Source organism: Protopterus annectens, chromosome 2.part1 (genome assembly GCF_019279795.1).
Source record: "Protopterus annectens isolate FY-2018-M chromosome 2.part1, PAN1.0, whole genome shotgun sequence".
NCBI lineage: Eukaryota > Metazoa > Chordata > Ceratodontiformes > Protopteridae > Protopterus > Protopterus annectens.
In genome coordinates, this window is record NC_056729.1 from 693,463,639 (window position 1) to 693,488,574 (window position 24,936).

General features: G+C 41.8%; 1 protein-coding gene across 1 annotated transcript in view; it reads left to right on the top strand.

Moving 5' to 3' along the window:
• The window catches only part of LOC122794902, a 2,498,277-nt gene that overhangs the window by 16,062 nt on the left and 2,457,279 nt on the right, over window positions 1-24,936 (top strand). The window lies entirely within an intron of this gene.

Consider the following 24,936-nt stretch of genomic DNA (forward strand, 5'->3'; position numbering starts at 1 on the left):
AGGTATGTGCAGTCCTTAGAATCATAACTACAGGTACCTTTCAAAGACAAACAGGGGACATGCTGGGGGTGTCACAGGCATCAGCATTCAGGATCCTCCGCCACTTCCTGAATGGTATACTCCAGCATCCCAGTGATCACATATATTTTCACGTAGTTCTGAGGAGAGGGCCAGAAATATGCAGAACTTCTACCGTGTTCTGAGGAGAGGGCTAGAAATATGCAGAACTTCTACCATGTAGCACACTATCCTAAGGTACTGGGTGCCATAGACTGCATACATATAGAAATGAAAGCACCACATGGGGAACAGAGTAGGCTCCTCATAAACAGAAAGGGCTACTTCTCTGTCAACTGACAGTTATTTGTACTGCAAGGGAATAGTCTTGAATGTGTGCTGCTATACCTCCCAACTGTACCAGATGTTTGCTGGGGGCGTATCCCACAGGGTCATTTATTGGGGGATGCAAGCTGCGCGCTGGAACCGTGGTTGATGACACCCATCAGAAATGCGCACACACCCACGGAAGAATGTCATAATGAGGAACATGCTCAAACCAGAAATATTATAGTGTGTGTGTTTAGGCTGCTGAAGTCATGGTTCTGGTACCTGTGTAATACAATCCACAGACACGTACAGAAATATTCACAGTGTGTACCATGCTGCACAACATAATCATGAGGAAACAGCTTCAGCAGGCTCAGCAAGGGGAAGGGGCACACATCCCACCACGGTCACCACAGCCACAGGCAGATGAGGAGTTAGAGGGGGAAACCAGCAGCTGCTGTGGGTTTAGGCAGACATAGGTGTGCTTATTATGCCCTTGCATTGGCTAAGATACAGCGCATAGCACACATACTCACCATTTAGGGGCCTAAAACCTTCCTCCTATGCACATACATAATAGTAATATTGATGCAGGTAACTCACATACACTTTTACCTCATCATGTATTGGCTGTGTACTGCTTGCATCAGACAGTCAGTCCTAAACTAAAACTGTGGCAACTACTGCATTTACAATGCAAGTCCTGAATCTGGAGTGTATTGTTTAATAATATGAATGTGTGGCATATCCTTGTATTTCATTACATGATCTGGTAAGCAGTTAAAAAGTGGGAGATTTGTACATAAAGTACCTTAACATGTGACAGCAGAGACTTACTTGACTTGCATGGCCATTACTAAGCAGTAGGCCTCAGGCATCAAAGATTCATACCTCTCAAAAGTACTGATTAGCACTGCATGCTGTAAGTTTAGCAGCATATGTTTGTACTGGAAAATCATTAAAGAGAGAAGTTAGATACACATTGAAGTTTCTGGCTTCACAAACCTCACATGATCATTCACTATAAGGCTGGGAAATTTTGAAGCTGTCAACTAACTTTCCAAGGCCAAAATATGTCTAAAGTACTATTACCAGTTCAACACCACAAATGCAGATATACTAAGCAATAAGTTGGCCATGCTCCCTGAGCATCAGACATGAAGCTTATGTATCCCTGAATCCAAAACATAGAAAACAGGGATATGGCACAGTTATCACTTGCACAGGGTGTTGTTTAGCGGGGCAGAAAGCCTAGACTGACACAAAAGGTCAGTGAGTGCATGTTGGTAAGAAAGAGAAGCAGGCAGACAGTTGGATACACCAACAAATGACTAGTGAGACAAAATGAGTAACAGTTTTTTGTGTGTGTGTATGTGTAGGGGACCTCCAGGTGAAATTTGTGTGCAAGTGTCTACATGACCACAGCCAAGCAGTGTGCTGGCTCTATGTCTTGGTATATGAGACAGGTATGAGCCATGCATGGTAGAGGTGTCAGTTCATAGTTTTTGTCCCTGACCATAAAAACTGTCTCTGCCAGGAGTTGCACTGACATGTCACTGTCCACATCCAGATGCCGTGCTGCTACCCGATTGTGACTAATGTTTTCTGGATGAGCTCCCTTCATGAGGACACCCAGCACCAGAATCCCATGGCCTGTCACATCTAGGTGTGGACAGCACACTCAGTAATGGAGCAGTGGAATTGCTACCTCTCTGAGAATGATCTGGCTTGGCCATGTTGGCTGACAGCAGAAGAGATGGATGACCTTTGCTCACGTGGATGCCATTCCCCTGCCAGCAGATGTTCCATCACATTCACTGATGGAGCAGTGGAAGTACTGCCACTCTCAAATTGTGACAGATCACAGCCACGTTGGTTTACAGCAGATGTGTCTGACCTATGCTCATGTGGATGCTTTTCCTCTCCCAGCAAACATTCCATCACAGACACCACTCATTCCAATGTGTCATTCATCCGATCCATTGAATCAGCAACGTGGTGGAGGCAGTCACGCGTGTCAGACTGTGTGCCACATCTGCAACCCAGTGCATTTGTCTAGAGTACCTATGGGACTGTGCCTGTGGCCTCCATGACATCTCTAAACATATGAGTGGCACAGAAGAGACACCTACATCATTGGAGGAGGGACAGCAGGCCCCCTCCAAGCTCCTCTGTCAACCCTCCTGCATGGCACCTTGCCACAGTTTGGCTATGGTCACACTCAACAGGCACTGAAGCTGCAGTAGTCACACTTCCCTGATTATTGGCTTTGTCCTCCACCTGTCCAGTATCTGTGGCCTCACTGGAATTGGTAGGCCTACTGGCTGTGTCAGAATTGCATGGTGTGGTTGTATGTCAATCTCGGTGTCATATTCAACCTCTGCACCCCCTGACTGTACTTCATTTTGGCCACCACCAGCATCAAAGTCTGCTGATACACTGACATCAGGTGGCAGAGGGCATACACTCCCACTGTCATGATTATCTGTGATAAAAGCAACAAACACGTGAATACATTGTCTACACTACTGTACTGCAGTGTATGCTAACAAAGTAACGGTGCTGCCACTATTGCAGATAGTACAGCAATACACACAACAGGCCTGACATCAACAGCACACACTTAACATATTTCTTTAAATTGCTTAGCAGTACTGAAATAAAATGTTTGGCTTACTGTCCGCACAAGAGATTCTCCTCTGTAATCCAGACGGTCCTGGAAGAAGTTAAGAGGAGGCAAGTGCAACATCATCACAATTAACAGTAACACATGGGGTAATACTTTTACCCCATTATATGTCCATTAAGTATACTTTCAACTGGAAGCTCCTCCTGAGATGTGCTTGCTGCCTCTGACACTGTTGCTTCCACATCCAGGACATGCTGTACTGCACTCTTCTGTGAGCTATCTGGATCCATGATATTGACCAGGAACTCATTGCATGCTAGTGGCGGTTCCCTAGCAGGACCTCCCCTTGTACCCATCAGGTCACGGCCCACTGCAGCTGCTGTCCTACTTGCAGATGTGATCATGTCAGTGGCCCTGTGGTGCACCTACTTATCTGTCCTGCAGTGGCCACTCACGCCATTCAGATCAGAAGCTATCTTTTACCAAATTTGCATCCTACTTGCCATATCTCTTCATCCCCTTTCTAGCAGAAAAGCACCATGTTGCCTAAAGGCACCCACTATGACCTGGTTATCAGCATTGGTGAACAGGGGGGTCTATGAGGATTGACGCACCTGGGTGGCATACTCCTAGGTGTCCTAAAAGACAACAGAAGGATAGTACACATAAGTATCATAATAAGTACTGAATAACTGATTACAGGTAGAAAAGGTAGCCGCTTAGTATTACCCCATGTAGAAACATACAACAGTCTACAGATGTGAACTATAAACAATAGGCAGGATGCAAAACAAGGGGAGTAACAAGATCAAAATATTCTTGTTTGTGTCATAACAGTAATTCACCTTTGTCCACTCCCAAATAAAGAACAAGAAAATGACACATTTTGCTAATAAACCATCTTTGAAATGCTAACAATGCTATCAAAAGAACTGTCCCTGAACATTTGTACATATTTATCACACAGCATTCCATTTTCATGTATTGGCAATAATATGTACTTCTAAAATGGCTTGGCAAACATGCCCATACCATCAGTACACTTCTGACTAATGCATACAGATGTGTAAAAACCTTTGATTCAGATTTTTCTTAAATATAGCATATGCAGTATGTAGCTGATGAGATGGAAGCATGCATTCTGAAGTTCAGTACTCCTCTGTACAGATACACCCTGAAGAAATAATGTTATCTTCAGTCTTCTTAACATAAACAAAGTCTCCTCACCTTCAGTTTGCCAAAAATGGGTTCCTTGTAGGAGATGTAAACATACTGCAGGCACTCCCTCAGTGTTTGTTTTTAATGGATTGCATGATGAATGATTAGTGGTTGGGAGAAGGAAAATGCAACAGCAATGTAGGCTGCCTTACTTCCACTGGGTGTGTCAGATTAGATCTATAAAGTGTTAGATGTAAGCTTGGAAATGTAAGTAAACAGCACACAAGTCACAGGTTGTGATCCTTAATATCCAACCTGCCCTTCATTTGTTGGCAACTGCATGTGATATTATTTCCACTTAATATCCTTAAACATTTTAAGGTCAGTGATAAAAAATGGCTTACATACTGCATGTCTCGGATTACTGCTCAGATAAATGAAGAATAGCCAACAAACACAAAAATGTAAGACAGAGCTGTATATTTCCAAGCAATAATCATGACAGATTGTGTGATCACTAGGTGTACTACATCCAAAACTAATAAATGTACAAATAATACTTCTGTGGTTTGATATCGCTGTAGAGGCTGCTGCAGTTGCTTGTGTGCAGACTGAGTTCAGTTCTTTGCTGCAAAGCTGTTTGTGTGGCAAAGAGGGATAAGACACCAATCCTGTAATTTGAAGGTGCATTGGAGTGAGAGTTCAAATCCAGACTTATGTAGAAATATTTAGTGTACTAACATTTTCTAGTGTGTATGTTATAGATCGCTTTTCCTCATTTCAACTCTCTCTCCCTTTTTTTTTTCTTTTCTTTTTTTGGGGGTGGGGGGGCACTGTTTGCTCCATATGATACTTAGCACAAACATGGGAACCAGAGAAAATGTCACTTTTGGCAGTGCTTATGTCATTCATACCACTGTAAAAACATGTGTCTTGTAATTTGTGTGTATACTGATCATGTCTAAATAACTAAATGTGTCTGTAATTTTTCTTTGTGGAGCTTTTCTCCCCGGGACTCTGCTGAAAAAGGGCCTTTTCGGCTCAGTCAGACACCCCCGGTTAACAATTGTAAAATAAATAAAAATAAATTTGCCTGAAGTGCGGCACTGCACAAACTGGACAACTGGCCAGACAGCTGAAAATAGAAATGAGATGCATTCAGTTTATACTGTTGGGAATTGTGCAAACCAGCTAAGTGACATTATTTGGCGGTTAACAGTGAGACATTAAGAATGATTAGTAAAATAGGGAATGTCATATAACTAGTCTTATGGCGGGAGGTGTAAGTGTAGGGCTGGAGTACAGATGGTGCTGGGTTCTAGTACTGGGTGTGCAATCTTTGTTTTACTGTTGTGGCATTGCATTTTAAAGCAATGAACTGCAGCATAGGCAAGTGTTTTCTCAACCTTCTTGTTGCAACAGGTGTAAGTGTAGGACTGCCATACACATGGTATTGGGTTAGTATACAGGATATTCCATTTCATTTTACTTTTGTTCCACTCCCCGTTATAGTCACTCTCACTTATGACACTTGACATAGTGGAGCTGATATTAACTGTGTATATGAGGGCTGAGACATTAGTATCATGTCAGTTTTTTATATATGTATCTATGTATTATCACATTTATTATCACATGTATAACTAACTGTGGATATACTATGTACTATATTCCTGTAAGTATATTTCTGCTGTCTGGACTGGCATGGCCTTCACATTTGCCTAACACATATACACAACTGCCTGTACATCCAGTAACCTTGGAAATTTCAACTGCAGTTATGTAATGCCTCACTGCTTGTCACTGTTGTGCTCTGCTTACCATGGCACAAATGCATTGATTGGCGGTCTGCACTGCAGAGCACTGTATTTGCATGATGGTAAGTGGAGCGCAGCATTTTCAAACACTGTACATATTCCCAGTAAACACAGTGACTGGAACTGGCAGGAAAGCATCATTCTCCATTGTTGTAGATCCATGACAGATATAGCAGGTGTTTGTCAAGAAGGTGTGAAGTTTAGGGCAGAGAGATGGGGGGTATCCAGGAGTCCAAGATTTTATTGGACTCCTAGTTAAGAACCACAGTGCCAGGCATCTGCAGGGGGGCTCTTCTAGCTCCCAGTACAAGTCTGAAGCTTGGAATAGTTTAGCCAGGACTGTAACCAGTTGCAGCAATGTCCTGCACACTGTGACCAATGTAGGAATCACTACAATGACCTATGAAGGATTGAGGGATACCCATGACTGGGGATTTTAGGACTGCAGACATCCCACACCTGTTTAAGTATCAACTACAGACTTAAAAGCTGAATATAGGCAAGACTGGTGTTCATAATGGTATTCAGTTCTGTTTTTTCCACAGCTGCATGTGATTCTGAGGTAAATGTTCAAAGTGACGGGGCTAGATTGGTGAGGTTGAGGGAAGCGTGTGATATGTATGCAGCAGAAGAGTAGTGTTATTGTAGCATTAAAAGTTAAAGATAGTTTTTTTTTGGTATTTTATAGAATTGTATCAAATTGAGCATGCATATCTCAACTGTAAAAGCAAGTATGCATGCAGTAGTCTATAGCACAAACCAAGAGTACAATATTAGCCTTTAGTCAGAGGTTGTGAGTTCAAGTACCACACTTCCCAAATACACAATACTGTTAAATTCTTCAGTTTTATTTAAATTAAATTCAAACCTCTATACCTGTGGCACAAATGCCCTGCTGTAAACTGCAACATGTATAATGGCACAAGTGCCCTGCTGTAAACTGCAATATGTATAATTGGAACACACATGTGCAATATATATATATATATATATTGCACATGTAAGGAGTACTTGCTGCAATCTGTAGTATAGTGTGTACCTGTTGGGAGCTGGTAGTGTTAAAAGCAAAAATTATTGGTACCCTTAAAAGTAAAAATTAAAATCAATGCATTGTATGTCAGTGCAGTGATGCAGCGGTTTGTCTTCTCGCCTCCCAGCAAGAGGTTCTCTGGTTTGATTCTCTGCTGGGGTGCCTTCTGGGTGGAGTCTGCATGTCCTCCCTGCGTTTGTGTGAGTTTCCTCTGGATACTCCAGTTTCCTCCAACTTTACAAAGACATGCATCTGGAATGTTTCTGCCTGGGTCTCCGCTGAAAATTGTCTCATTCTGAGTCGGACTTTCCCGGTCAACAACTATTAAATAAACAAATAAATAAACTGTCACATATGAAGGTACTAATCTTCTCTCATTTTGTCCTCTTACCTTCTCTCTGTATTTTACTTTATTGTAATCTTTTTTTATTGTGTGTCGTCAGAATGTGTCCGTCATTGATGTGTACCACATCACAAAATGCTCCATAGCACAGCAGTGTAGGACTGCCCCACAGGATCCACCTGTCCCCCTTCACTGGCTCTAGCACTGTTGCCTAGCACATCTGGGAGCCAACCTGGCAGCGCTGCCTCTGCTGCTCCTGCACTACCCATTCCTTCAGGTAGTCCTGCCCCCAGAGTTTGGTCCAGTGGCACCCTCTGGGAGCAGTGCAGAGGTGGTGAATTTATCACCCACGCTGAATTGCCAGGGATGGTGTGTAGGGTTGTGAGCCACACTGCTGCTGCTGGCGCACACCTATGCCGGCTGGAAAGGCTGCTGTCCCTCATTTTGCAACGTACCAAGAGGAGGAAAAGAAGACGTCAAGCACTCCAGCTGGTGGTGGAGTGAAGTGACAGTGATGACAATTCAGTGGGTGAGGACTCGATTCTCACTGTCATCCAGCTTGCCGACCATGAGTTTGGGATGTCCCCACCCTCACCTCAATCATGGTGTCCTCCCAACCATTTTTGTCCATCACTGTCCCTGTCTCTTGTCTCGTTTGTCTTGTCTGTCTGCAGTTGGTTCCTCACCTACCCGACTTAACTCACCCACACATTCCTACATCCCTTCCCCACCATTCCTCTGTCTCTACAAAAAAAAAAAAAAAAAAAAAATGCATCTATCCAACCAAAAAAAAAAAAAAAAATGTCCCATACATAGCTCTCCATTTCACACATGGATCGTCATGACACGCTTGATTCAGTCCATTTGGCTATGCTATACAACGTGATTGTGTTGTGGTCACCCCTCTGTCTGGAGGTGACAATCCAAATTCAGTTAATATTTTCCACATATGTTCACTTTACACTGTTAAAGAAATGGATAACTATAGTTAGCTATGGTTCTGTCCAATCTCCTTCCTGTCCTTATTTCCTTTTGTTCTTCCCCCTCCTTGCTCCCATTTCACCACTGTCCTATTTACCCATTGCACCTCTTTAAGGCATTTTTGCTTGAAGATGCGCATCGCACACCAACACGCAGCAACAGGGAATGGAGGCAATGTATTTACACATATTTAAAAATGTTAGATACGGTGGAATTGTATTTAAAAGTATTGGACACACCTGTATTCAAACCCAGTACCCTCTGGCCCCAACAAGAAATGTATAGGTGCATTAACATATGCTGCCACAGAGTCAGTAAGTAGCAAGTGTATTTCGTAGACTCATTACTAACTGACAGACTTTAGCAATGTGGCTCGTGTTTCCGCTCTGCTTACCTACATGCACACTATACCCCATTCATGTGTCATAGTGAAGATCTGCCATGTGGGAATTAAGCCATACAGTAGTACAGGGCTAGGCAACTGGCTCACTGATAGCACACACTCTCAAAGTTGGGGACATGCCCCAAGTTTCAAAACTTAGCGTCTGACATAAACAGAACATGCTGGAGAGACAGATATATCACACAGTGACTTGCATTTCTTTGTAGGATCTTACTGCATGTGAATCAGTGCTCCTCAATGACCCTGTTCAAGCGCAACTACTGGTTGGGTGATTGTCAGGTCACCCCTGGGGTGGTACCTGTGTCCCTTATGGACAGGGTCAGTTGGTGCTTCTCACAAAATTGCTCTGCTAACAATGACCATACAGCTGTGCTCAATAAGGGTACTTGTGTTTTAACACAGCCAGGCTTCTAAACACCATAGGGCCATTAGGCTAGTAGCCTACTCTGAACATATGAAGCTATGAGCCTACGCAGGTCTCCCAACATTTGGTCTCCCACATGGCCTGCTGATGTCATCTACTACTGTAAGTTCACCTGCAGTCCTTGTAAAAGTCAGACTTGTGCTGTGGCACTTGCATAATGTACTGTGCTCTGTAGTCTGTGTACTTAGGTAGGGGTTCTGTTCTCATTGGACTCAAATGTGTGTCTCTGTGTGCGTGTATGTCTGTGTGTGTGAGCTGTTGCTTGACATTACAGAGAGCATTTTACACCAGCACATGGGACAATGTTATATTCTCATCAACAGACACTGCTGATGTCATCAGCTATGTCAGATTTCTGGATATACAATAATCCCACCAGGGCAGGGTCAGAGACTGGACTGGAGGCCAGGGAGAAGTCACCTTATCCTGTACAGTACAGATTACTGTAGCATGGATTTTAATGTATGCACTTTCATCAAGGCATGGTTTGTAGGCCCAATGTTATCCTGTTGAGAAACCCTGTAGTTTCTCCAGCTGTTATATGTGTCTAGTGAGGTACATGAAACAATGTGAGTTATACTCTTGTTAGTGTTGTGATGAAGTTTGACTACAATGCTGTCATTCAATATTAAGATATCAGTGTGATGGCACGACTTATAATAGGCTTTCAATACCAGTGTGGATACTTGGTTGTCAAAGTTCAGAGTGCTATCTATATGTGTTTTCAGTGCTTGCATCACTGGGTTTTTGCATAACAGGACCCTTGTCAATGCTGTGATTAACATGTAATTCCACTTTTCAGACAGACAACATTGCAAACACTGATTTCTGCATTTATTTGTAGATCGTGTGCCTTTGTCACCAGTCAGTTGTGTGCATTAGCTCCTCCTGTACTATATCACCATTGGTGAACTCCATGATTGTACACAATATGCAAGAATTATCAAACTTAGTAAGCCAAAGGCCATAAACTTTAGCCTGAACTGTTGGGAAATAGAGTTCAAACCATGAAGACAGCATGCATCCACCTGAGTTGGGGGTACAGCACCTGATGCATGCATGTGTAGAGACAACTTGACTCTGTGTAGAGACAACTTGACTCTTCTCAACTGTGAGGTAGACCAACATGTCCTCATGGACCTCTTCTACATATACACTAGTAATATTCCAGGTGTGTGCAATAGGCCTGTTTTGAGTTATTAATGCTACGTCAAGTCCTTTACATCTGATAGATGTCCTCAAGTAGGTCATCAAGGGCATGCATGATGACAGCAGTATCGTCTTGTGGAACTTGACCAGGTCAAGGCACTTGACATGAATCCACACTGAGGTATTCAGTCAACACTGTCATATGTGGCCATGAAGAGCTGTAATCACCAAATGGGTAGACCAGTGTACGAAATATGTGGCATCTCACTATGTTGAAATGTGTGATGTGACCTGTATGTCAGGTCCAGTGATCAGGTCAGTACATCAGGGGTGTCTGCTAGGTCCTTTCCTTCCCATTAGTTAAGTGATGGACATCACAAATGACCTACACATACTGTGTCCAAACAGCTGCCTGAAGGAATACAGATTGTGGGTAATCCGTGACTTCAACTGTATTATTAGTATAATACAGACAGTATCAACACATACCAAAAACTACTGCCACAGCCATAACAACACCTGCATTGGCAAGAAACATGGAGGGATTTTTTGAATCGGGAAAGAAACACACCACCCAAGTATAATGTGGTCATCACACCCTATAATCAGACCAGTAGGTATGTCACCTGCATCCTGGGGTAGATGGCAAGTGGTACATCCACCAGCATATAGTCACAATGGTCAAAGTGCTGACTGCTCCCTTGAGTGTAACACAAGTACTGGGTATGTGAAGGACATGCACATTGGAGGCCATAATACCGTCATGGTTCCCAGCCTTCATCACATCAATAACTGTGCCCACTGCACCCTTCTTCATGTACCTCTCTAAACATCTTCCAATGGTGTGTAACTGAAGTGTACCACCTTTGTCTCAGTGCGCTGTCACATAGCTTATTGGCCATACCTAGGTGTTCTTTCTGTGGAATATACATGACTGTCTCATGGTGGGGAACACCAATCAAGTTGTTACACCAGCTGCACGTGTGCTACCTGTTCTATTTATGCACACACTACATACATAGGTGTTTGACAATATTAATGGCATGTATATCATTTGTGACAATATGGATTGTCATTCATATACATATATATGTGTATGTATATATTACTGAAATGTCAAAATTCAGTATCTCGAGACTGTAAAGCCAAGCACTGAAAAACCTGAAACCCCAAAAGCACTAAATTCAAAATCGCGACTGTTCACATACACACTCCAGACACAAACAAGCACACACACACACCTTCCTCCCTACACTACAAACCAACAAAACACACACAAACACAAAAATAAACACATGCTGCGCCCCCACACCCCGCTACTTATATATACTAACTCTGAGGTTGCACTAAAAACACAAACAAAAAACACCACCACAGATTCTGCACTCCCCATGCACAAACACACATCACATACGTACAAATACCACCACTCTCAACACTTACACACTCGCAATCTTACCTGCCTACCCTAACTCACACTTCAAAACTCCAAACACATTCGCACACACTAAAATCCCTAGCCAAAACCCTTAGAAAACATCATTTACTTCAATCTCCAGCTACATCCACATACCACACCACACATCACGAACACAGGTAATCCCATGGCACGTACGCGCCTTCGCAACTGTGGATTTGACATTTCCGCATTCTGGATTCTGCACTTTTACGCAATTGCATTTTCGACACATTGGTCTCGATAATTCAGTAGTTCGAGATTCTGAAGTGAAACCACACACACACACACACACACACACACAAACACACACACACACACACTGCAACTAACCTGTATTTCCCATGCTGTTGCATACATGTATAGCAGTGTCCCTCCTAACATCTCCAGCAGATGTTACAGTGCCAGGACAGTGTGTGTGGTTACCCTCCTAGAGTGTGGATGTATCATAATAGTTGTTCAAGTGTGTGTGTGTGTGTGTGTGTGTGTGTGTGTGTGTGTGTGTGTGTGTGTGTGCGCACATGTGTAGGCTCATCTGTTATCACTCCACATCACATATGTTATGTCAAAGGCATGGGATTAGTGGTGGTATTATTCAGATGTTGTCCATGATTGTGGTTGGTTCTTGTAATGTTTTCCATGATTCTTTACCTGTGGCCACTTTACTGGAGACCTGCTGAGAGTACACTCATATTCAGGCTTATCAGTTTGCACAGCCTCATAATGTGCACCCTACCCCAATTTCATGTCAGTTCCCTGATAGATGTCCTCTGCATTATTCATGTTTGTTTGTTTGTGTCTTTCGGCTTTTCCCGGTTAGGGGTCGCCACAGCAGAACTCCGGTCCGCTAATGATTTTTACGTACCGGCTTGCCAGGCCTGACGCACAACCTTCAACGAAGGTACGCCCATTCACGCATGTCTCCACACAGAATACGCTCTAGCTGAGAATCGAACCGGACAGCATCTTACTATGAGGTGACAGTGCTACGGCAGCACCACCACCGCTGGTCCTCTGCATTATTCATGTAAGGATGCTTATTTTATACAGATGTCCTCCCCATTGATATGTCGCCTTGTGTGACAGTCACAGAAAAAACATTTTCACTGTACAGTCCGTATACTACCATATAGGTATGTGCTTGGTGTTGCTGCTTCAAACATCTTACATTAACATGCCCTCCTCTGCTGTATATGAGGGAGTTTCACCTGTCCTGTTTCCCCTGTGTTCATTCCTGTGATTCATCTGTATGTCCCTATTCAGTAAAGACACTTCCCTAGGTGATCATTTTACATGGCAGTCCATGTCCTGTTACAAATCATTAACACAGCTTCAGTACAGAATGCCAGGAATGGGATTTCACAATACTTTGCACTGTAGGTGCACTGTCCTGTACTGTGTTTGGACCATATACTTCACATTCATACCTCTCAAATGTCCAGGTATTCGTAGGATGTCCAATTGTTTTCCTTATCAAATTTGTGGCTCTCTGCCATTATCACTGGGATAATCTCTGGGCTGATGTGACTAACTATCACCTACATTTGAGTGCATACCTCTCATCTGTCCTGATTGTACAGAATGTCCAGTTTTTGTCGCATATCTGTGATCTTTTTCTCATAACATTTTTGTTTTCTGGCAAATCATTGGCATGTCATTGTGGAGTGTAAACTGTTGACTGACATTTGAGTTTTAAACTTCATGCTCTTCAGAGTTCATGCTAATGTACATCCTATTTATTCTATCAACTTTCTAAGTTTGGAAGTGCAGTATTAAAAATCTGTCCCTGTTTTAGCCCTTTGTCCTCCCCTTATGTACGGTTTTGTCAACATGTCTTGCTCAAAGAAGATGACGGGTATGTTTGAGTTTCATTCTACCACATGTCTATGTGACATATATGACAAATATGTCCCTATTTCTGGTTAAATGTCCCCACATGTTGGCCTTTGTGGAGATATGTTGCATTTGAAGCGCTGGTGATCATTGTGGCATTCCACGAATTGTGGGAGCGCTGCTTTAAACATAATTGTATCCGTGTTCGCTTACATGGTTTCCTGGCTGGCAACACTTTTGGCAGCCACATAACCTAACATGGGCATGCTGAGTGTCATTAATATGCATTGCACTCCACCAGTCACCATGCACCATCGTGCAAACATGTAAACTCACTGTAGACTGCGTGTGAAGCCTACACAGATTTTATTGAATCCTGGGAGTAATCTTTTCCTTTACATTTTAAAACAGTACAGGGACTGGGTCCAATTAGCTTTTAAAGTGTCTTGTCAAAATTTGATTCCTTAACCTGTTTCCTTCATGGAAATTCTTCATTTGCATTCTCGTACAATTTTTGCAGCAATAAATGTTATGTGTTAACTAAATTTCTTTTTATATCTATGTTTGGCATTGTCTTTGCTTTCTTGCCAAAGTATAGATCATTTACTTATTTGGTAAGCATTTTCCTACTTGTCATAAGTTCAAATGAACCTATCTTTGCTGACCTTGAGGGGGTGGCTGTTATTACATCCAGGACTGATATAGTCCTTAGTGGAAACTAAAATCATTTTCTTCATTGAATTCTTCAGCATGTAGTTGTTTTACCATATGAGGTAACCTTGAATGTGCTTTAATGTCAGGTGAGAGAATGATCTGTGGTTGAATGACAGTATGCCGAATTCAAATGGCTGAAACCTTATTTAGTTGTCTGCTTATCTGGTTCAAACAATAAACAGTACATTGTTGCACAGATTCTGTAAGACACATGTACAGAAATGTAAAAGAAAATACAAAGAATTGCAAGTTTTCTGCAGGACTCTTGTCTTGTTGCCCCACCACTGTCTAATAAGTGGAAGGTCACAATACTTTGGAGAAAAGTGAATATATTAGTTTATTTATTAAGTTCCGTTTTGTACATACTTTATAGGTGGTTCAGCCTTGGACTTATTATTTCTAGAGTGGGTTACTATAGTAGGTAAAAAACGGGTCCCTATTAATTATTCAAATGTTTTAAAGTTCAAATGTCATATGGTCGACACGATATGATCAAACTTTAAAAAGTTTGAAGGCGAAAAGCAACGGCTCCGTACAGCGCAGAATGGGAAAATTTCCCTTTTTCTGCACTGAAGTGCAATCTCGGATTTGGTATATTTAAGTAGGGGGGGTGTAGGGGAGCAGGGGGGCTTGCTCCCCTGCTTACAGCATTGAGGTAAGGTTTTTTTTTTAATTTATTATATTTTTGATGTTTTAGACTTCGCTCATATGCTGTCAAACATATGAGGTTCGAAGTTTTGAAACTTCGAATATATAATATAGGCCCGTAAAGACATTTAAAATTCATTATTGGTGCCTTTTTTTTAGGGTAACCCGATAAACTTTTATCCATTCTACTGCGAGAATTCCCCTAAGGTGTAGAAAGCATTAATCATTTGCAGTATCCTTATCCCTGCACATGTTTCAAAAGTATTTACTTGTCATCCAACCGTATTCATAGTAAGTGATGATAATGTATGGAGGGAATTCTTAAACAGTCTAGCTTCCAATACTCTGTATTTTTTGTTACATTCATAGGTTTATACTAGGCCAACAACCACCAGGGTTCCTGCAAGCCTAGCCGTGCAACCCAGCCTATTTTTGTCCCTGTGTTCCTTGGACACCTATATGGTAGGGTATGTTAGTAAAGAAGTAGGTAAGGGTATGTGGAGGGAGGATGTATGTTAGTTGGGAATTTATTTATTTACTCTCGACCTCTGTCCATCAGAGACATGGAGACCAGACCGGGGGTAAATTTGTGATTTTCCATCCAGTTATCAAGGTTTCTTTTGAATAGGGTCAGGGATGAATTCTGCTTCACGTAGATGGGGAACTTATTCCATAGTGCAGGGATACTTTGAGAGACGCTGTGGTCTCTTCAGCAGGTTCTGTTTATGTTGTAGGCAAAGTTGAGGTCCTTCGATCTAGTGTTTCTGGTACTTTTTGTTTTGCAGATATGCAAGAGCTCCATCAGAGATCAGAGCTGGATCTGAGGATTCCTTTTGTACTAGGCATAGAGCACATGTCAGTGACCTGTATGAAAGTGAGTACAGAGATAGGGCCTTAAGGCAATCTGTGTAGGAAAGGGTTTCATACCCTGGGTTCTCCTGGTGTGGAACCTTTGCTGGCTTTCCAACTGTTGCAAGTGCCTGGTTAGGTAAATGCCAAAGAGGACATTGGATTCAATGATTAGTCGGAGAAGGGCTGAGTAGAGTGCTACTTTAACTTCCTTAGACCTGGATGCCATGCTCTTGCTTATGAGGTGGGTGACGTAGCCAGGATAGTAAGAAAAATCATTCTGTGTGTTAGTTGAAGGCAAGAGTATTGTCTACATATGTTCCCAGATCCTCAACTAGCGGGTCAAATTTTAGGGGTGTTGTATCGGTGGAGAAAGTAGCTTAGGTGGATGATTTCTCGAAGGGCACTATGTTAATCCATACTTCATTTTAAATGGTCAGTGGCTGAATAGGTAGCACATTCGCCTTTGGTGGGGAAGTCTGTGGGATCTATTCCCACACCAAGTAGATAGTTTGATGACAGTGCATTGCAGCATAAATCGGCTGCTGCACTCCTGAGTGTATCATCCTTCAGATGAGAAGTTAAACCGAGGCCTTATGTGCCTGAGTTGGTATTAGCTCAGGTAGATGTAAAAGGTCCCACTGTGCCTATCGAAAGGAGTAGGGAAAGTTTCCAATACCTTTGCTAAAATTCTCCTTGTAGTATAAATATCACCTCAGATCGCCCCTAAAAAAGACTACTAGCCTAGTGGGTTCACCTGATCAACAAAGGGAAGAAAATAAGTTGTTCATTTTGTTTTACTAAAACTTTAACCTTTTGCTATATAAATAGCATTTTATATAAACAGAAATTTAGTGGACAATGTTTGTAACGCATATGTTACCTTCATTGTCTGTTTTTTTTTTCTCATTTTTATTTCTAGTGGAACAATCAGTGAAGAGATAACCCTTAACTCTCTCCCTGTTAAACTACTTATACTGTAAATACCAAATTCATATTACCTTTTTTGATATACTGATTTATTTTTTTAACTTTTTCCATAATATGTGAATTATTCAACAAGTAATCAGCTATGTCTAGTATGTTGGCTTGTCCTTCAAGGTGTTCCATTGTTACTCAAGTTCACTTATGAAAGTCATTCATTCATTTTCTGATGACTTTCTTAATTCTTTCATATAGTCAGTAGAGTTGATTCCCGCAACCACTGTGTGCAAGACATTAAACCTGTTCTGAACAGGGTACCAGTCCTTTTCAGAATGCATTCATACTTTCACTCACATCTTTTGGAAATTTTTGAGAATGCCTATTTACAGTACAGCATAAATATGATTCCAGGTTGGCAGTCCTACCCTGTTTGCAGGGCAGTAATCCTTTGTTCTGTTTTTATGATGCTTATGAGGCAGTAACCCCATTCTGTCACTGCTTAAGAGAGCAGCAGTGCCATTCTTTCTCTATTTATGGGAGCAGCTCCGTAGGTTTTCTGCTTACATTGTAGTGATTTTATTTCTTTTTAACTGCTTATTTAAACAAGCTGTTTTATGGGACAACCATCTTTCTGAACTTCTCCCTACCACTATAGGAGTGCCTCAGGGCTCCATCTTAGGTCCCCTTCTATTTTCCATCTTTATTAACGACTTGTATCTTGCCACCCCTCTAACTACTTGTATTCAATATGCTGATGACACCACCATTATTTGCTCTGCCACAAATCAAGCTGATCTCCACTCCCTTACCCAAAACACTTTTACCACTATAGAGAAATGGTTCTCCAATCACTGTCTCCTCCTTAACCCGAAGAAAACCAAACTTCTCCTCTTTTTACCCACACACCTGTCTCCCTCTATTAACTTCACACTTACCTCTAACAATGGCACCCTTATCGCTCCAGACCAAACAACCAAACTTTTGGGTATCACTATTGATAACCTACTAAAATTTGACTTTCATATTAACTCTATCATAAAAGCAACTAATAGAAAATTAGGTTCTCTCTACAGAATCAAATCTTTCCTAACTCCTGAAGCTAGAACCATCATAGCTAGAACCCACTTAATCTCTACGCTATTATATGCTTCCCCCGTATATACTAATCTTTCAAAATATAACCTCAATAAGCTTACAGCAGCCTACAACAACATTGCCAGATTTGCCACTGCCTCTCCATATAAAACACATCACTGCCTGAATCTCCTAAACCTAGGGTGGCTGGAGTTACCCCACCTAATTCAATACTATCAGCTTACAATTGCCTACAAAGCCCTTCATCACCCTGAGAATACACCTATGCTCTCCACCCTTATAAAACCCTACAACAACCAAAAAAACTTACGCTCTTCTAATAAAATACTGATTCAAACTTCTCTCTCAAAGAACACCGCAGGCGACTCCTTATTTTCCAACTCAGTTGGTAAAATTTGGAATCAACTTCCTCCAGACCTTACAGCCCTAACTTCTATCCCACTATTTAAAACTAAACTGAAACACTTTCTAACCAATCACTGGCTATGCTCTTGCTATAACCCCAGCTGATCTTTTTACATCATACCGTCTACTGCCTTCTCTTCTCTTCCTCCCAAACTCTAATACTTCACACTTTCCATTTCTCCTGGGAATTTGACTCTCTCTACTAACATATACTTTACTCAAATTTCTATTGTTAAACTTTAACAATCTTATTAATTCTGTTACATTCCTTGCTTACCTGTACTCAACTGCTACATATTATGCTTATCTGTACTTAAGTCTCTGTCTGATCACCTTTTCTGAACATCCTGTAAATGTGGTTTAAATGCCTTTTGTATTTTTGTATTGTTGTATTTTTGTACATTCTTGTTTTCTTATAACTGCCATGTAGTAGATAGCGGAGCTTTTCTCCCCGGGCCTCCACTGAAAATGGACATGTATCCAGTTGGACTAGCCCGGTTAACAAATGTAAAATAAAATAAATAAAAATATTTGTTTTTGTTAAATGGGTTCAAGCATTGATCCATATGGACCTTTTTCATACTCAGTCCAGATGCACTGCCTGGTTAAGTTTGTTTGTTTCTTTCGGCTTTTCCTGGTTAGGGGTCGCCACACTGCCTGGTTAAATGACTGTAGGTAATCCCCAAAAAGAGGCCACTGGCTAGTGAGGCTAACCTGGTCAACAAAAAAATAAATAAACCACATGTATGTGGACGCTGAGGGTGGTAGCTAATTAAATAAGAAGCAGTCCTCTTTTTTTTTTTTTTGTTTCCGTCAGGCCTCACTCTCACAAATGCAGGTTTCCAAACCACCACCTTATAGAACTTAGTTATTTCTGAGTTTAGTTATTTATATTTCAGTCTTAAACACTATCTGACAGTTTCAGGTGCCTGGCTGGCCACCAAAATGAAGGCATATGTTTGCTGGATACAGTATTCTGTGCAAGTAAATGGCCTTAATAAAGAAAAAGAATGTTTTTTTTTTTCTATAGCAGTTTGATAAGGAGCTGAAACATTTTAATTGATTGATGAATTAGTATCTTGACAATCGTCATCTGGAGGGAAACCAAAATAACATAATATATGCATGATTAATGTAGATGTGGCAGCGAGAGCTTGTAACAAGAATGGTACAATTGTCTTTGCGGGGTTCTCCTCTAAATGATTAAATGTGCTTAATGTTGTGATGAAAAAAGTGTTGACTCACTCATAGCTTCATAGGTGTTTATTGTGCTAATGGCCACAAATGCCTTTTTAAGCCTAGGCGTGCACCCCATATCTCTGACAAGTTCTTGCACTCTTGATAACTGTAAGCAGGGGCTTGGAATATGCCACATTTTCAGGCAGTGACCTGTGAAATTAATCATTTGCAAGCTGCCTATGTCCATTAGAGACATAGGTGCCAAGCCAGGGATGAATTTCCAGTTTCCCAAACAGTTGTCCAAGTTGCACTTGATTTGGGTTAGGGAGGAACTCTGTTTAACATGGATGGGGAGCCTGCCCCAGTGAAGGGGTGGTCTGTAGGATACATACCTCTTTGTCTAGCAGGTCCTATTTATATCATAGGCAAAGCTTAAATCTTTAGAAAGGATATTTCTGGTGCTAGTTGTTTTGTGGATATGCAGGAGGTCCATCAGAGTGGGGTCTGAAAATGCCTTGTGTGCCAGGCATATATCTCCCCTCAACAGCCTGTATGAGTCAGAATATAAAGACAGAGCCTTGATGCAGTCTGCATAAGACATTTTACTTATACCCTGTATTCTTTTAGTGAGTAACCTGTTTGGACATTCCAGTTGTTGGATATGTCTGGTTAGGGCAAGGTGACCAATGGTCCCAGTTTTTCCCGCACAGTCCCAGTTTAGAAGTCTCAGAAATGTCCCAGTTTAAACCGCTTGGTCTGAATGGTGACTTGGCTTCCCGTGGTGGCCAATACTTTCCCATTCTAAGCAGCTCCTGGGGACTTTGCGATTTTTTGGGGATGCCATTGAGTATGGGGTAAGGTTGGATGCCTTCGCCCTGGCAGGAGCCTTCCAGGCCCTGCTGCTTTCAGTCAGTCACTCCCTCAAGGACTTTCATCGTGGGGGGTTCTGCTTGACCCCACTCACCCAGGCAAGAGCTAGCCAGGCCCTATATCCATCTGCCTGGCACTCCTGTACTGACTTCTGTCATGGCCAAACCCTACAGTCCTCCCCTTTGACTTGGCCAAGAGACCTTCCCAGCTGCAGCACCCCATGTCAGGGAACTCCGTCGCCTGCATGTCTTCTGCAGGCTGACAAATTGTTCCGGATCGCTCATGCCTTCGGATCCTGTCAGGGGAGCTTCCCTTCAATCCTGTCCACTCCTCCGGCACTCCCCTTGGCTGCTGAGGAGCAGATCCGCTCTCATGAAAGCTTCAGAGTCCCCCTGCTTTCCCATCCAGAGCATCTCTGGGGACTTATTTTTCAAGGATGCTGTCAGTTATGGGTTGAAGTTGGATGCCTTCGCCCTGGCAAGAGTTCTCCAGGCCCCTCTGCTGTCCACCCTGGTGCTTCCTCAAGGACTTCCATCATGGGGAGCTCTGTCTGACCCCTCTCATCCAGGCAGGCACTCTCCGGACCACACCACTGTCTGCCAGTTGCTCCCTTAAGGACTTCCATCATGGGTGGGCTGTTCCTGACCCTGCTTACCCAGGCAGGAGCTCTCCAGGCCCCGCTGCTATTTGCCCTAGCCTCCCTTAAGGACTTCTGTTGTGGGGAGCTCTGCCTGACCCGACTCACCTAGACAGGCGCTTACCCAAGCCTGCCACTATCTGCCTCTCTCCCCCTTCCAGACTTCCACTCCAGAGGGGGCATGGTCCGTACCCCCTCACCCAGGTGAGAGTTTTCCTGTACCAGTCACTTTCCACCACTCTCTCCATTCCAGACTTCCATCGGGACTGACCCCCTCTGGAGTTCCACTTCTACCCAGGAGAGAGAGCTATTTTCCAGGGTTACATATCTCCTAACTGCTGCCAAATCATGCAGTGTCATGCATGCTCTTGGAGCCTCTCAGGGGATCTTCCCAGCCTCATAGAACTCTGCTTGGCCACAAAGCCTCAGACAGTCACGCACACTTCCGTGACTCTGGTTTTCCACTTTGCCTTGCACCTAGGGCTTTCAAACACACAGGGGAGATGGCCCTTGGTCCCCCCATCTCTGCATTTTTATGCGGCACACCTCAGTCTCTCACCCCCATGGTGCCAGGCTCCGACAAATGTGCATCACTGCAAGCCTCCTGGCATGTGGCCTGTTGCCTTCTGGGTGGTGCTATTCACAGAGTGGCATCCCCACAGTACCGGGTGAAGGATGGGAGGTCAACCTGCCTGCCGCGGTGTGAGATGACATGGCTGCCCTATCTCCACTCCCATGGGGGCTGGGAGAATGGAATTGCAGACCTGGCTTCCCTGGGCAACCCTCAAGTGTCCCAGTTTAGGTTCTGTAACAAAATGGTCACCTTGGGTCAAGTACATACCAAAGGGGTTATTGTACTCCATGATAGGTCTGATGAATGCTGAGTACAGTGGAACAATGACTTCCTTTTACATAGATGCCATACCTTTGTTTATAAGTTGCACAACATAGAATAATTTCCCCACTACTCAAGCCTTAAATGCCATTTTTGTATTCTTCCAGTTCATATCTGTACTGCTTTATATCATCCATGACTCGTGTGGTTCTGGCTTCTTTAAATAAGTGACTTTCCAGGTAATAATAGGCAATATTAGAAAAGGCAAGGACTCCTTTACAAAATGACACTAAGATTATTAGTCTAGAATTTCATGCAGTGGAGAAGTTAATCTTTATTTGCCAAGTATTCATATCTTCACATTTATGTTCATATTTTCATAACTGAGAGACCTACATGTTTTTGAGGTGTATGGTGTGAAACACCAATGTGGGAGATGGGAGAGTTCACTGTGAATGCTGTTTTATTTCGGACTGTAATAGAAAAATTGTTAGTCATTTGCTAGTAATTATGAAAATAATCAAATTTCCTTATGTACTTAATACTTCAAAAACTGAGTGGCTTACAAACTGGTGCATGAGATTAAGCGAAACATTGGATGATGGTGCAGAAAACTTGTCTTTGATATTTGCCATGTAATTTGCACATCTTGAGAGAGAGGCTGAGTATAATGACTTCTTTAGCATGCTTCTGACAAGACACATGCAATAACTGGAATGCCTTACTAAAACGATACAAGGCCTAAATAACATGTCCTACATGAACCAACTCATAGCCCTGTTACTATACTTGGTATCCTACAGACTGTTAAGAGGTGACCTGTGTCTGGCATACAAGACATCCTCTGACACATTACTGATGAATTTACTGCATAACAGCAAGTCAAACGGCATCAGAAATACTCTGTCTAGGGATCTAAACTTCTTCTGCAACATCAACAGAATGGTTTGAAGAGATGGGTATATTTTGTAAAGGATACTGCTGCTATGGAACAGACTCCCCTTCCACATCAAACAAAGTTCATCCCTGTCCATTTTCAGGAGCAACTTAGATCTAGGAATGGTAAGCAGTTTACCCCAGGACTGCCCCGTATACTACTAATGGACAGATGCAGATCCTAAATGCCTTATTCCATGCATTGGTCCCTTTATATTGTCTACGGTCTGATCCCAGTTATTCTTATTAAGGGTAATATATAATTATCAACCATGGGATGTGTAAGGCCAATCTATAACCAAATGGGATGAGTTATTTTGAGCACAAAAAGGGAAACTGGCTAGACTTAACATGGCTCACAAGGGAAGCTGTAGCCAATATTATTTGTTTTGCTAATTAGATAATTAAGCGTATGTTTTTATATTTCTGTAACTATCTCAATAAAAGAACTTACAGAGGAATTTCTTGTCATGTGAAAGTTTGTGTGGTTAAGAAAAGCGTTCTAACAAAGTAAGTCTAGGTTGTACAGGTTTCAGTATAAGAAAATTTGTTTGTGGCAGTAAAAATTTGATTTGGGGTTTGTGTGCATTTATAATATTACAGGAGTTACGGAACAGACATAACTGCACTGACTATTATCATTGTAAAGAGTATTTCTTATTGATAATATTGCTATTTTTTGCAGTATTAATAGCTTTTATTGTTCACAAATACTGAAAATGACTGGGTAGATTACAAGTGATGTATAATGTTTGCAACTGGGAATGCGTCATTATGGTTTGTGATGTAAAATGCTTGCAACTAGGATTATGTCTGTGTGGTTTGTTTTCATTTATGTAAATGTATGATTTCCTGTGCAGTAAGTGATGGTTTATTAAAGATGTGTCTTGTTTAAAAAAAAAGGGGGGGGCAGGGATTGAATACATTTTATAATGTTGCTTACGCTGTATGATATATAGCAATATATGTGAAGTATAATGTTTGTTAATTTTAATTTGTTAATACAGTTTGATTACTTTTGTATAATTCAATAAAGGTGTTTAAAAAAAAAAGGTGTAAAAAAACAGAGTTCAGAGTGAATTTACATATTCCACAAGATACAAAAAATGACCTAGGCTACATTTCACAGGAGCGTGCATTTAATTGAAGGTCTTGATACGCATCCAATAACCATTTCAGACTTTCAGCTCCCACTCCAAAAGTCACTAAAATAAAAAAGCAGGGTAATAAAATAAAATTGAGACAGTGGTGCCTTCCCACCTATCTGTTGAAAAGAGAGGAATTTAAGGCATCGTTAGTGGAAATTATTCAGGAGCTATTAGCAAAGATGGAAATTTCTTTTGAAAATGTAGCTAGGGAGTAGGATAAAATTTAAGTGAAGTTTAAACTAGGGTGGAAATAAAAGGAATATATGGTTAAGAGGTAACAAGAATGGTTATGAGGGACTGACAAATGTTAAAGTTGCAAAATAGGGGGAATCTCATAGAACAAGAAGAGGAGCAACTGCAGAATGCTAAACAGAAAATTAAGGATTACCTCAGTAATATGCACGAGTTTAGAAAAATTGCTGTTAAGCAACTGTTTTTTTGATGATGACTCTAGAGCACAAAATCTTTCAGTATAACGACTCGGGTAACAGAAAGTAGAAAGGGCTGTTGCCAGGCGTAGGGAGCCTATAACAAGGAAGATAACAAGAGATCCTGTAGAAGTATTGGAAGTATTTCAGAAATTCTGTGAAGTCTGTATAAGACAGAGAAATATGAAAGTCAAGAAAAGGTACAAATGAAAGTGTTCATGGAAGAATTAAATATTGCCAGATTTAGAGGTAGATGAGACTCAATTACTAACAGGCTATGAGGTGAAGAGATAAAAATGATGATGTATCGCCAATCTACAGGAAAGTCGCCAGGGATAGATGGTATTCCTGGGGAAGTTTGGAAGCTGAGAAGGAAAAAAAACTGATAAAGATCCGGAAGGTTTTATTTAACAGTATTTGTAGTAGCTGTAATACCTAAAGAGGGTAAAGATCCATCAGATCCAGCTTCGTACAGGCCCATTTCAATCATAAACCATTATTATAAAGTGTTTATGTCTATAATGGCTAAAAGAATAGCAACAATAATGCCAGAATTGATATGGATCAGTGTGGTTTTGTGGAAGGGAACCAAACATTTTGACAGCATTAACAGAACACTGATGATCCAGAGGGAAGCAGAATGTAAGAAAATACCACTATTGTTAGTGGGTCTTGATGCAGCAAAAAGCATTTGACAGAGTCTGCAACTTTTTGAGCT